The 14,998-nt window shown below is 40.3% G+C and overlaps 1 protein-coding gene and 1 long non-coding RNA gene across 4 annotated transcripts in view; one reads left to right on the forward strand and one right to left on the reverse strand.

Moving 5' to 3' along the window:
• On the reverse strand, nt 1-12,450 carry LOC140612825 (uncharacterized). 2 transcript variants are annotated; one of them, XR_012013942.1, is made up of 2 exons: nt 12,255-12,450; nt 1-11,825 (listed from the first exon to the last, which is right to left on the reverse strand). It is a non-coding gene; the product is annotated as an uncharacterized lncRNA (long non-coding RNA). The 2 variants fall into 2 exon arrangements; XR_012013943.1 differs by having other exon boundaries at nt 12,067-12,450.
• Nucleotides 12,375-14,998, forward strand: part of ARL14EP (ARF like GTPase 14 effector protein) — a 19,239-nt gene continuing 16,615 nt past the window's right edge. Inside the window, exon 1 of one of the 2 annotated variants that reach the window (XM_072790952.1) lies at nt 12,375-12,533. The gene's annotated coding sequence lies outside the window, so the exon portion shown is untranslated. Of the gene's footprint in view, nt 12,546-14,998 lie in introns of both variants that reach the window. The other variant, XM_072790951.1, reaches the window with a different exon arrangement.

Raw genomic sequence — 14,998 nt, forward strand, 5'->3', positions numbered from 1 at the left:
TTTCGTTAATTGAATACTGTGAAGCATAGTTCCTGTATAGTATCCCGCAAATTGTTATATTTCCTTAAAGATCTAATTTTCTCCTCCACCATGTCTAATTATTCTCTCATGGTGAATTATTTTCTTCCATGATTTATAACTTTTAGTCACTCTTTTTTTGAGAGTCTCTTATTGCTCTGGACTCTTGGAAGTATTGCAACAAAGAGGTTTACTGCTACTGGACATCCTAGGATTTCACTGGTGTGAAAGATGAGCATTCATAATAAAATCTAAGGAGAATGTCAAATGAGACTTCACCTCTGTATATGGAAAAACCTTGGAGCTTTGATTTATCAAGGAAATTCTTATTAGTTTTTAGCTTTAGTGTTTAGTTGTTCCCAATTCCCTGTTCACTGAAAGAGAGCATTCCAAGGTCCTGCTTTTATGCAGGGACCTCAGTTCTAACTTTCTGTCTCACAGCAGCCAAAGCCTTTTCTTCTGTCCCTAGGGAATCTTTGGCTTTAGGTCCTAGGTACTATAATTCAGTCAACAGCTCCCCTCCCCCAAGATATCAGAGGATCAGGTGGTAAGTTTATTGCTCTAGCTTTAACTTTCCTTTTCTTGAACCCCTTCATTTTCTTGAAGTGACATCATCTTACAAATAAGTTTGGGGCTTTTAAAAATCCACAATTTCTTTTTGGTTATTAGGAATAAATATCTCAATATTTGCTTTGACTCAGCCCACTAGGCTCCCAGAAGTACCAGCATAATTTCTACAGCATGCTTTCTCCTCTCTCTGTCTCTACTCCTGAATTTGTTCAGGTCAGCTTGCTCTTGTGTCACCTCAGATCCAGAAACTTCATTAACTTATGCAAAATTTCCAATCTTATCTATATTTTTAAATAAATTTTCTAAGGAAGAAAGAGAACCTCATTATAGTGTGCATTGATAGCTAGGCTTTATTATATTGTTTTGTTTGGGGTTCCCAGTATTTCTTTCCTAGTGTATAAAAATATAATTAACTTTCTATTTTTTTATTATTATTTTTTTAAATTTTTATTTATTTATGATAGTTACAGAGAGAGAGAGAGAGGCAGAGACACAGGCAGAGGAAGAAGCAGGCTCCATGCGCCGGGAGCCCGATGTGGGATTTGATCCCGGGTCTCCAGGATTGCGCCCTGGGCCAAAGGCAGGCGCCAAACCGCTGCGCCACCCAGGGATCCCTATAATTAACTTTCTATATTGATCTTTTGAGCCTTTGCTTAACTCATTAATTTTTGTAGTGATTTTATAGAATCTGTAGGATTTCCTACATGGGTAAACACATTGTCTGAAAATAAAGTTTTACCTCTTTCTTTCCAATCTGTATGTCTTTTTATTTTCTTCCTTTATTGCACTGGTTACAATCTCTAGTACAGTGATGAATAGAATGGTAAGCACTCTACCACCAAAGTAGCTTATCAGTTTCTCCTGCTTTCTTATGTCTTCTAGATTTTCAAGGTCGGAGTCAAGCATTAGTTCATTATTTGCTTTATTAAGCTCTCTAAATAATCTTTGAGAGCTCTCTCACCCATGTAGGTTTCTGGTGCAAAGCATCACGCAGCCATCCACTCTGAATATAAGGGAGCAGAGAAGCAGCATTCTCCTAAGAAATATCTTCCCTAATACTCACCAGTTTATTTTGATCCTTTTATATTTGTAAGTGAGGGTTTCTTCTTTTCTTATTAATAGCCATGAAACTAATGTTTGGTTATTTCTTTTGAAAATCTGAATATGGTTAGTATCACATTTCATTTTTTAAAAAATCTAATAGCTATCTCTTTACATTTTAGTCCAAATTTCTGAAGTAATATCCTTTAAAGTGGTGTTACATCAGCATCCTTGATTCATTTGTACAAATGTCCTTCAACTGCAATTGACACAGTAAAATTTTAACAGTGGATCAACGTGATGGTCTGTCTTTACTCCTGAGTCAACTAGAAAGCTTTAGACTGAGAAGAATACCTCAAAACCATACTAATTGTTACCCTTATCAAAAATGATCTCTCACCTTGGCTGACCTCTCATTTAGTTTCAATCCTTTACTCATATTCAGTCAGTCTGAAATCCCAGATTGAATAATGACTATCCCATACTTTCTTCTAAAGCTCCTACTCAAGGCTTTCTGTTAAATCAAGAGAATCAAGCCCATCAAGCATGATGTCTCTCAAAATTCTGCTTCCATTCACACATTCACATATATTTCCACTTTCTTTCTTTTAAGCTCAGAAGTTCAATGTTCCAATTCCTGGAGATGAACTCCTCCATCTGTAAGCTTTATCTAATTCCCTCCCTTCTTTGTCAGTCCTTTTCTCCAGTATCCTTTCCTGGATACCTTCAACCCCTCCACTGGCTTCTTTCCCAAAGCTGGTAAACATCAATTGTCTCTTCCTGAAAATAAAAAAGTCTCTTTTTTCTCAGAGTCTTCATCTAACTAATGTCTGACCTCTTTCTTCTCACCGTAAACATTTGAAAGTATTATTTATTCTTCTTGGATGTACTTTCCAATCATTTTTCAACCACATGTAGTCTGGCTTCTACCCAATCATTTTATTGTTTCTTTTGAGCAACAATAAACTCCTGGCTGTCAAACTCAATGGATAGTTTTCAGTATATATTTCACAGGAACTCTCTGCTGCAAATGACAGTGTAGATTGTTCCCTCCTTCCTATTTCCTTCTTACTAAATTTCCCTATTTCCTTTTTCTCCCATAGCGACCATACTCTCAGGGTTCTCTAGTCTTTGTTAGTCACTTCTGTGTCTCCTATGTAGTATTTCCCAAGAGAATGCTGGCCTCTATCCAGTACTCATCTTAAACAGCATACTTTCCTTGTTAGACATCATGTAATATCTTTATTTAATTGAAACTTAATGAACCATGAATCCCAATCTTCAGCAATAGACTTTTAAAACTCAGACATTAACTTGCAGCTGGACATTGTCTTGTGGTCATCCCATCTGTGAATAGTATATAGCAGGGTGATTGATTTAGAGATTAGTACCAAACAGGTCTCTGCTTATAAAGGATTACCTATACTGGCAAGTTATTAGATGGCAATTTCATATGGTTCAGCCTTGTTCTCGGACTCTAGGGTTCTTTTTTTCCTCCATCTGTAAAATGGAGGAAAGTGTGATCCATATTGCACAGAGAATTGTTGTGAAGATTAAATAAGGTAACACATGCAGGGATCCCTGGGTGGCGCAGCGATTTGGCGCCTGCCTTTGGCCCAGGGCGCGATCCTGGAGACGGGATCGAGTCCCACATGGGGCTCCCGGTGCATGGAGCCTGCTTCTCCCTCTGCCTGTGTCTCTGCCTCTCTCTCTCTCTCTCTGTGACTATCATAAAATAAATAAAAATTAAAAAAAAAAGGTAACACATGCAAAACCCTCAGCATCCCACTTAATGTATAAGTGCTCAATACATATAGCTAGTTTTACCAAACTCACCAAGCCGTATTTCCAAAATATATCATGAACTTATTTTCTCTATATCATCACTATTTATTTACTCACTCATTTATTGGCTTAGCAAATTTTATTGTATAATCATGTGTTCCAGGTACTAAGATGGAAATTACCTCATTTAATTAATTTGGGAATTCATGATGAACAAAGTAGACATAGCCCCTGCTCTAGTGGTACTTTCAGAATGGAGAGGAAGACAGACTATTACAAAGTAATTAAATAAAAAGTCATAACCCTAGGATTTGCTCTGCTTACAGACATAATACATTTTTCCATGTCCCATCCCCTTCCTGCAGGGTCCTACGTGAGAGAACAGCACCTGATACGCCCAGAGAGAAGAGAAATGTTGAAGAAACTCCTGGCAGAGTAAGCCATCTAAACCACAGAGCTGACTATGTCATTGTGCAAACTACTCTGTGGCTCTTCATTGCCTTTAGGGTAAAGTTAAATTCCTTAAAATGGCAGATTACCCACTTCTTCTGCTAGCACTCTCTCTTTCATTATATGTTTTAACAATACTGAACTATTTATATTTCTTTATACAGGTCATATGCTTTTTAATGTTTCTATGTCTTTGCTCCTGCAGCCCCCAAAATGTCCTTCACTCTCCCTCTTTGCCTTGGTAACTCTTTATACCAGCTAGAATTCTTGTGGCTGCAAAGGAAAGAAAGTCAACTCACACTAGTATAAGAAAAAAGTTTCTCATGAAACAGAACAGGGAAGTAGCTGCACATATACTGTGGCAACAAGAGAACCAGAGGCTTGAATGCTGGGAGGATGCATTCTCTCCAGAGCTGTGTATGCCTCAACCTCTGTGTGTCAATGTAATGTCAAGGTTATTATGGTTGTTTTCCTCTAAAAGGCAGAAAACAAAACAGTTGATGATTTTCCAATTTCACTGGGTTTTCTGTTGAAAAATCCTATGCAGAGACACCAACTGGCCCAGCATGTTTCCAGTGTCCACTTGTGAACCAAAATTTTTTAGCCTAGGAATACAGTGTAATAGTTCAATGAATGGCTGCTTTCAACATAACCATGTAGATACGGGAGGGAAGATTAAAAAATACATTGAATAGAATACAGTCCTACTGATCTTTTATGACTTAGCTCAGGTGGCCCTCCTCCAGGAATCACTCCACATCCCCTTAGCTTACATTCCATGCACTCAGTACAGTCTAATACTATTAAATTTTTCAATGATATGTTTCTGTATCAATCTCTCATGAACTCTATAAGAACGAGTATTATCACATTCAGTTTTATACCAAACTCTGAAGATACAAAAACAAAGCAATAATGAAAGTGTAAATTTACAGTAGATTTCCAGAAAAATGAGTAGATGATTACTTCTACCGATATGTGGACTTTATTTCTAAAACTCTAGATATAGGGGCGCCTGGGTGGCTCAGTGGTTGAGCATCTGCCTTTGGCTCAGGTCATGATCCCAGGGTCCTGGGAGCAAATCCCACATCAGGCTTCCCACAGGGAGTCTGCTTCTCTCTCTGTGTCTCTCATAAATAAATAAAATATTTAAATAAATAAATAAATAAATAAATAAATAAATAAATAAATAAAATGAAACTCTAGATATAAAAAGTCATCATTTCGAATTTTCTCTGGATTCAGTTTACATTCATCCTCTTACAGAGCAAAATGAAGTGACTAATTAGAGAATTCCGAATCTTGTTATTGTTAGTTTCTCTTAGAAGTAATTATTAAAAGACAACCTATATATTTGATTACATACATTTAAAATCACTTAAGGGCGCCTGGATGGCTCAGTCAGTTAATAGGCTGTCTTCAGCTCAGGTCATGATTTCAGGGTCCTGGGACTGAGCACTGTATCAGCTCCCTGCTCAGAGGGAGGCTGTTTCTCCCTCTCCCTGCCTCATGCTTTTTCTCTAATAAATAAAATCTTTAAAATAAATAAATAAAATCATTTAAGTTACCCAATATTATGAAGAAAAGTATGTGAAAGCCACACGAATAAATTCCTAATATGCTTAAGGACTTTGTAAACCCAGCTCATTTGATAGCCTGTTGAACAGTAAGTTAAATAAAACCCTAATTCATTGATAGAGGCATTCTATACCCTCCCCCAAGAGTAGGAAAAGGTGGTATTTTTCTTATCACCACCAAGGAATATATCAAATATGTGCAAAAAAGAATGAGCAAAAGGTAAAACTATGAGGAACTTGGTAAAAATTGGCAAAACAATGTTCTGCTCTCCCTCTGCTGGCTCCTAAGCAGTATTGCTCTTCAAAGATCTGCCCAAAGGCCTAATAAGGGTTCTCATGAAATCCCTAAAAATATTTAAAACTGTTCATATTGCTCATCTAAATAAGCCCTTTCTCAGGCCAAAATATCACCACCAAACCCATCTGTAACCTACCCATCTCATTAATAATGGCTAATATAGAAAAAGCTAAAACATGTAGACTCTAATGGCTTGACTCCTAATTTTCCAAGAGAGTAATTCAAAAGAAAGTAATTATTTTCTAGTTTCCTAAGAATGTGATTCTTACTCATAGATTGTGGTGTGGGCTGATAAAGCAGGGGAAACACTGCATTTTGAGTCAGATAACATGGGTATGAATCTTGGCTTTCCCTATTACTGGTTGTGTAACCTTTATTAATTGTCACTTATATATTGGTTGTATAGTATTACTATTTCTGGAGCTGAGTTTTAACCTCTAAGTAAAGAAGCTGTGCAACAGAACTGTTGGATCCTTTTCCAATTCTAATATTTTATGATTCCAAGTACTGTTAAATTACAAAATTTTAATGATTTATTTCTGCTGCTTCTTTATACCATTTGGGTCATTCTCAGACATAAGCAAAATGGTTGAAACCATCTCTGTGATCATCAGCTTCCTTCCTTGATGTAGTGCCAAACACACTGTGGACATGCAAATGAATCTTAATTGATACAATAATGGTTATGATGGCAATGAAGAGCCCAGGGATTTTAATTTGAGCCAAATTCTCTCTTGGTTATATGGCTAGTATTTTGAGTAGCAGCTGTGAACAGATCTGCATTTCCTTCCCCATGCCTCCCCCACAACAGTCTGAAATTTTTGCTTCAAATGAGAAAAATCAGAAGCTAAAAATGCAGCTTCAATCTGTACCTCTGTCCAGTTGTTAAACTCCCTATTTTGCATTTCTTTAAATCAATTGACTTAAATATTGTTGCAAGAAAGAAGGGTACAAAGTGGTGAGAGGGAAGTCGGTAGATACAGGTTCAAATAACAATGAATAACTCAGGTATCCATCTTTCAGGATTAGAACATAGTATGTCATGAATGACAGAACATATGTGAGCTGATACTCCAGTGTTTCCAGATATAATTGGAAGTTCATAAATAGTAGTAAGAGTAATTAGTTACCAGTTATTGAGCTTACAGTGTGCTAGGCACTTTGTATATGCATATGTGTGTATGTGTATATGATATATACATATATGAGGTATACTCACACACACACACACACACACACATATATGAAGGGTATTGTGATATTGTAATCTATAATAAGAAATTTATATTTGGTCTTGGTCTTCTTCCCTTGCAGGAATGTAAAACCTTTGGAATTTCCTAAGTGGTCAGTGTGATAAAAGTGTCTTTTGTGGTTCATAACAAGCCCCTTACAACCGCACCATAGTTTATGTTAAAGAAGAACTATTGAGAAGCCACAAAGGTTGGGAGGGAAATGGGGCTGGAGATTACGTTAATCACCAGTGGCCAATGATTTAATCAATCTTACCTACTTAATGAGGCCTCCATAAAAACCCAAAGCACGAGGTTCAGAAAATCTCCCAGGTTGGGGAACACATGCAAGGATCTAGGAAAGTGTGCCCCAGAAAGGGCATGGAAGTTCTCTGTGCCTATTCCTACATATTTTGTCCCATGCATCTCTTACCTGGTGATTCCTGTTACACTGTTTTCTAATAAACTGGTAATCTATTAAGTAAAATGTTTTCCTGAGTTTTGTGAGCCATTCTAGCAAATCAATAGCACCTAAGAAGGGAATGATGGGAACCTCTGATGTATAGCCAGTGGATCAGAAGCACTTACAATTATTAGCATCTGAAGTGGGGAAGGGGCAGTCTTGTACAACTGAACTCTTAACCTATGGGGCCTGACACTACCTCCCAGCTGGTGTCACAGAATTGCTGCATCTATTAGTACTGCTGCAGTATTGTGTTCACAGTACCTAAAATTTAGTCACCAACAGATATCATAGATTTTGGGATGCCTGGGTAGCTCAGTGCTTGAGTGTCTGCCTTCAGCTCAAGGAATGGTCTCAGAGTCCCAGGATCGAGTCCCACATTGGGCTCCCCTCAAGAAGCCTGCTTCTCTCTCTGCCTATGTCTCTGCCTCTCTCTGTCTCTCATGAATAAATAAAAAAATCTTAAAAAAAAAAAACAGATTTTTTTTGTATCAAAGTTGTTACAGATATCTCAAAATATCATTTACAGTCATTACTACTTTGAAATTATGGTAGTTATTAGATTTAGTACTAGGCTATGCCATTTTATGCAGTTTAAAAATATATCTGCAAATTTTTTTTATATTCTTCCCATTGAGAGGTAAGAGCTATGTTCCCACTTCTTGAATCTGGACCAAGCTCAATGAGTTGCATATAAGCAACAGAATGAGGTAGAAGTGACAATACATGACTCTAGGGTATGACTTATACATAGGCAAAGCAGTTTTTCATCTTGATGAAACGCAAGCACTGGGAGTTCCGAGCCACCATGTAATAAACCCAGGTACCCCATGGTTAGTATGCTGTGAGGAAGACCAAACTAGCCTAAACAGAGAGACCTGTAAGACAGAAAGAGAGCGAGCAAGCTGGCCAGCCTCCAACAGCTCTTATTTTGCTTGGTAGAAACAATATGTGTATTACAAAGTCTCTGTACTCTGGCTGATGGGGACACAAACTATTCCTAGTCCTATGTAAGCATCAGAAATTGTTTGGCCTGGGAGGCCTGGGTGGCTCAGCGGTTGAGCATCTGCCTTCGGCTCAGAGCGTGATCCCAGAGTCCAGGGATCCGGTCCCAAATCAGGCTCCTTGCATGGAGCCTGCTTCTCCTGTCTCTGCCTCTCTCTGTCTTTCATGAATAAATTTTTAAAATCCTAAAAAAAAAAAAAAAGAAAAAGAAAAGAAACTGTTTGGCCTACTGCTTTTTGGTGTCAACTCTCATGGAGTTTCAGTCTTCCGTTGCACAGATCAATACTCAGCCAAAGGACAAGGGGAAAGATACACCTGGGTAGACAGATCTTTCTCTGTGCCACTTCCCCCTCTCCGATGTCTTCTCATTGGCTTCCCTCAGTTCCTTCTCTGTCTCCAGTGAAACTGTTGGTCTTTCTTTAAATTCCCTTCCTGTTCTGCCCTCCAGGCAGTAGGCTGGAGCCATTGTAGGACTTCCCTTACTTGTTGTTCTCTCCTCTCAGGAATCACAATTCTGTATTGCATGTTGTCCCATGTCTGAAAACAGTCACTTCAAATGTCATGCCCCATTTTCTAGTTGGATCCAGGGGGAGGGCAATTCTGCATAAGCAGAAGTTCAGATATATCTATTAAAACATAAAAAACTGAATTATGCACACCAGATTTCTAGGACTTTGTAAGAGAAAATGATATAACATACCTTATTAATTTTATATTAATTACATGTTCAAATGTTTTAGATATAATAGATTAAACAAAATATAGTTCTAAGATTAATTTCACTGGTTTCTTTTTACCTTTGTAATATTGCAACTGGAAAATTTATGATTACCTACACTGACTCGCATTATACTTCTAATGACCTTTATATAATATATATATTATATATATATATAATACTCCTTTATAGCAGCCTCTTGTACTAATAAAACCCCTGTTGTCAACTCTCTTCTTCCATGGCTTTTGGGACTCTGCTCTTCCCTAGTTTTCCTGCCACCTCACTGTCTGCTCCTCAGAACTCTCTTCTGAGACCTAAAACTATTGTTCTCAAATTTTGGCATACTGCAAGATCACCTAATTGCTTGCCAAAAATGCAGATTCTGAGTTTATCTGCACAGATTCTAATGTAATCTGTACATTTTTTATTAAGAAGATTCTCATTTTGTTCTCATCTCTATTTTCCAACTGGTTACTACATGTCTTAGAGATGTCTCAAACTTATCTTTGTTTCTATTTTCCCTAACCCTTTGTCCTCCTAGTTACCTGAGCTAGAACCCTAACATCATTCTTTCCTTCTTCCTCACATCTACATCTAATCAGTTATAAAATCCAACTAAATCTAATTGCTTAACCTCTATCCTCTCTATGTTTCCTTAAATCCTTTACTTCAGGGTTTCTCAATCTTGGCCCTCCTGATATAAGAACAGTTCTTTGTCATGAGGGATTATTTTGTGCATTGCAGGATGTTTAGAAGTTTCCCTGTCTTCACCCCAGTATTTATCAGTAGCACCCCTTAGTTTGAACAATCAAAAATGTCTCCAAATATTACCAAATGTCTTGGGTGGGGGTAGGGGGGGGAATCACCTCTAACCCCATAGAGCCACTGCCTTCATTGATTGAGGCCCTCAATGTTAATCACTGGCATTAGGGCAAGAGATGCCATCTGACCCTCCTGCCCAGGACTGTATGTCTTCCCTATTTTCCACTCTTCCTATAGTTCTACAATTTTCCTCAGTATAAAACCTAGTATTTCTAATATGGCATAAAAAGGGTACTATTTGTCCTCTACTTATCTCTCCAGCTTTCCACGGCAAGATACTGAATTCCTTGCAGTTTTCCTTAAGGATGGAGGAAAGTTATAAGAAGTGTTAGAATAAATGTCAAATACACTAGTAGCTTATGACATAAATGCAAAACTCCTGGGATGTTTTAGAGAATATAAAACAATGTAACTATGTGCTTTGTGAAACATAGGCAGAATTGTGTTAAATATACATAGTAAGTTAGTAAACTATAAGGCATGCCAAAGTTAAATTTAAAAATTTGATGGAATAGAGTCATTTATGGTTAAAAAGGGATAGAAAAACGAAGGTATGAATAACTGTGCCATCTCTGGGCTGAAAGCTTTGTCAGCCCTAAATTAGCTACCCATAACACTTCATATAGTCTCATAGGTATGTGCTCTATCCAAGAAATGCAAATAAAATCAGTATCTGTCCACCAAGCTAACTCGTAGGCTCTGGTTGTGGCCAAGCACGTTTCCCTGCATCTCCAACAGAGCAGGTGTGTGCCACTGGTGCAAGGTACTTTTCACTTGTGGACCTCCTTGCTATGACCTCAACTCTAGTCCTCATAAGTATATCATCAGTGGAAGAGGCTGATGCGGCAGACAGAACATATGAATATTGCATATTGAATATTGCAATATTGCATGAATATTACATAACTCGTAACTCAGGTGACATTACCCTTCCCTTTGCTTGCACCCTTTCCTAAGGGTGTCAACTTACTCCAACTATTTCCCTTGCTTCTCACTGGGTATTTAAATTGATTCAATAAACCAGGTTATTCAAGCATCTTAATTTGGTCTGGAAGCTTTCTGTCTAATTACCTGCAGGATAGCTTCGCTAGTAGTGCGCTTGGAGGTCACCAGTGAGCCAAGTTAGTTTTCCATAGCGCAGCTCAAGGCAAGCATCAATCTCCCCCCTCTGAACGCCCCTGCCTTCGCGGCTCTCATTTTGTCCTGTTCGTGCCCTCGGGGTTTCTATTAACGGCATTTATCACATCACATCACACTGTGACCAACTGTTTGCTCCTCTCTCTGTTCTAGGGCTTGTCTGGGAGTTCTCTCCAAGTAGATATTTCTTAGCAAAGTATCAACCACAAAGTAACAAGAGAATGACTGAATGTGGCCTCCTGCAGACAGAGCTGCAGTCGAGTATCCCTAGTGTTTGGCCTTTCTCCCGTTCCTTAGTTCCAAGAGTGACTTGATTTAGCAGAGCAGCAAAACCCTGCGGAACGGAAGCGGTAGAGAGGAACACAGGCTCACTGCAGAGAAATCACTCGCCAGCGGAGGTGTGGGTGTGCCTCCACTTCCTCCTCCGTCTCACACTTTTCACTTGGCAGGTGAGATAAACAGTACTTTTGGTGTTGCCCCGCCGCCACCTGAAAATCGTTGAGAAGACTGGGGCCCTTCGGTCGAAGGGATCACAAACTCTCAAAAGCCTCTAGATGAATAAAATCCACTTTGGGCAGCCCGGGTGGCTCAGCGGTTGAGCATCTGCCTTCAGCCCAGGGCGTGACCCCGGGGTCCTGGAATCGAATCCCGCGTCGGGCTCAAGCATGGAGCCTGCTTCTTCCTCTGTGTCTCTGCCTCTCTCTCTGGGTCTCTATGAATAAACAAATAAAATCTTTAAAACAACAACAACAACAACAACAACAACAACAACAGAACACCTAAACTGTAGCAGAAAATAGGGAATGCAAGAAACGCCGTTTCTCCCCTCAAAATTTACAAGCATCTTCCGGGAGCCTGCATCCTACTCGAAGAAATAAACATAGCTGTTTTTGTCCTTTAAAAGAGACGCACGCCGAAATAGGTTCTTCGCTCGAACAAGAGAAATCACCTACAATTGTGAGACTACAAATAAACATCGGGTCTGTCCTCGGGGTTCTTGTTATTTCTCCGGGGACCAGAGGAGTGGGGCGCAGAAATCTGGCCTCACGCCCAGGCGCAGAGATTTGCGGACACGAGGTAAGTCAGCGGAACCTGAGTCTCGTATGAAGAAAGGGCCTCACGGAGCTCCCAACGCCCTCACCTCGGGGGACAGACCGCAAAGCCCGGAGCAGCGTCGGGAGCGGCCATTGCTTCCCCGGGCGTCTTCCGCCAATCAACGCCGCCCCGCCCCTTCCGCCCGGGAGGCCGGCCCGGCTTGGGTCGCTCTAGGCCGCTCCTGGGCGTCTCTTTATGGTACGGCTGAGGCTCTCTAGCCCGCGCCCGCCGTCCTCTCAGTGGTAGCGCGGGCAAGAGAGGAAAGAGCTGGCGGCCGAGTGGGCTCTCGGCGAATGCGGGTGCAGCCGGAGCTCCGCAGAGGACGGTACGAGCTGAGGTACAAGGGCCCGCGGGGAGGGAGCTCTGGGGAGGGCGCGGGTGTGGAGACAGGGTCGTGGGGGAGCCCGGGAGCCCGGGGCCGGCTCCAGCAGGTCTCCCAGGAGAGGTGGGACGAGAGGCCTAGACACGTGAGAGGGACTTTCAGCTGTTGGCTGGGGCCGCCCCGCGGAGCCCCCCGCCTGCCCCAGTTCCTCGTTGGGCCCCTCGTGTCAGCGCGGCCGGGGTCGCACCTGTGTCCTCCGCGGGTTGTCGCCTCTTCTCCCGAGACCTGGAGCCCCGCAAAGCTATGCCTGATGCTTGTACGATTTACAAGAGGGTGATTGTGGCCTTGAACCTGGTGCACAGCCTGCATGCCTCCTGTTTCGTTTTATATTTATTTATTTATTTATTTATTTATTTTTTATTTATTTATTTATTTATACATACATACATACATCATACACACATACACACATACATACATACATATACATACATACAAACAGGCATCCTCCCAGCCCCAGATGCTTGGGTGAGGCAGGTCAGTATCCATTCGTCCATCCCAAGGGCGTGAACCTAGCAAATGATCCCTGGATGTATCTGGTAGCTTGAAACATTGTGATGTGGCTGTCAGCTAGGGGCGTTATGCGCGTGCCCACCGTGCTGTCTGGAGGGAGGGGGAATGATTGCAGCCTCCTGCGGCCCTGGTCACCCTGACTTGGAGAGATTCATCCTCCGGAGTGTGCGATTGTGGCACTTTCTGAACATGTATTCAAAGACCTTTTTTTTTTTTTTTTTAACTAGAGGAGCGACAGCTGTAAAACAGGAACTAGATGGTTCCTTGTCCTCACAGAGCTTAACGTATGATTGCAAAACTAACGACGACAACAACAAAACCCGTGTCTCGGTGCTATGAAAAGGGAAGTCCCTGAAGTTCCTCTTTTGCTCGCCGGATGCGGAAAATAAAAACCTGCCTTCCAACAGCTGAGAATAGAGCAAAAGTTGTAATGCACTGTGAAATTGTTCTGCAGACACAGAGGCAAAAGGACCCATAACAATAGTATTTGGGGTGGGGAGGGAGGGGGGAGGCACACCAAATACGTGAAGACACCGGTGCTGCCCTGAAGGATGCTTTGCAGGTAGCTGTAGTTTGGCCTGGAGTATGTGGCGTTTGAACCAGTAATGGCATTGGTAGGGAGTCCAGACTCTTATTTTTTTTTTAAAGATAGATTTTATTTATTTATTTATTTATTTATTTATTTATTTATTTATGAATGAGAGAGAGAGAGGCAGAGAGGCAGAGATGGAGGTATTTTCAACAGAGTGATTCAGAGTTCAGTTTCACAGTCACTTATTCAACAGCTGTAGTGTTAAGTATTGTTTGATAATTTGCGCCACATCCCAAATCAGGTAGAATTAAGAGAGCTTGGCAACGTCTTCTTGGACTGGAAACTGTCACTCGGTTGTTGAAATCCCACTTCAGTTCTCCTCCTTGACCTTTAAGGACTAGAGGCCTAGAGACACATTACGAATTTGGAAGCCTGAAGGGTTTGCTAAATTGTTCCCAAAATGATCTGAAAGTATGCTACACGAAGCATCACAAAATCTAAGGGGAGTACATTAGATAAATCATTAGGGCCTAATTAATAGGGATTCTTCATATAGAGTGAAATTAGTTTTTTTGTTTTTTTTGTTGTTGTTATTTTTTTTTTCTTCCATTAAGCAAGAACTTGAACGCTGTAACAGGCTCTGTGCTAGGCGTGATAACTAGAGCTTCAAGTTTCAGTTTCTTCATCTGTAAATGGGGATGATAGTACTTATGTCACTATTGTCAAGATTTAAGGGGTTGACGTTTGTGCTTAGTGCTTTACCTGGCACTTAACTAACTACAGCACTTTAACCAAATATCTTAAATGGCACTATTGACTATATTTTGGTTTTAAGGTCTCTTTACCTTTCTTGTTGGGCCTCTTAAGAAGGATTAAAATCCATCTCATTTGGGTCTTTAACCCTTCTTTTAATGTCCATTCACTCCTAGTGTGAGTGGTTAGTATTTGAAGATAATGGGCACAAAAAGTTAACAGTTGCAAGAGGCATGACTTGTATGTGTATGCCTAGGACTAAAACTGCTGACTCGTAAAGTAGGGGCAGATTTTTTTTTTTTTCATTAAATGAGAGATAATCTGGGAAAATGCCTTGTAAATTTCTAAGGCACCTTGCTCATACAAGAGTAAAAAAGGCATTTTTCAGAAAGGGAAAGACTTATACTATGTAAGTTGATCTAAAAATTCAGTCAATTTTTTGTTTGGCCAGATTTCCTCCTAATGCTACTTTTTCTCATTAATTAGGAGACTGGAAAGGTAGTATTAAGGGAAACCAACATACTGGAAAATATTATATCACCCCTCTAAATTTTGGGAAGAAAAAAATTATCTCCCTTAATTAATCCCTATCTTCTACTTGTTTTGTTAG

Source organism: Canis lupus, chromosome 21 (genome assembly GCF_048164855.1).
Source record: "Canis lupus baileyi chromosome 21, mCanLup2.hap1, whole genome shotgun sequence".
Lineage (NCBI taxonomy): Eukaryota > Metazoa > Chordata > Mammalia > Carnivora > Canidae > Canis > Canis lupus.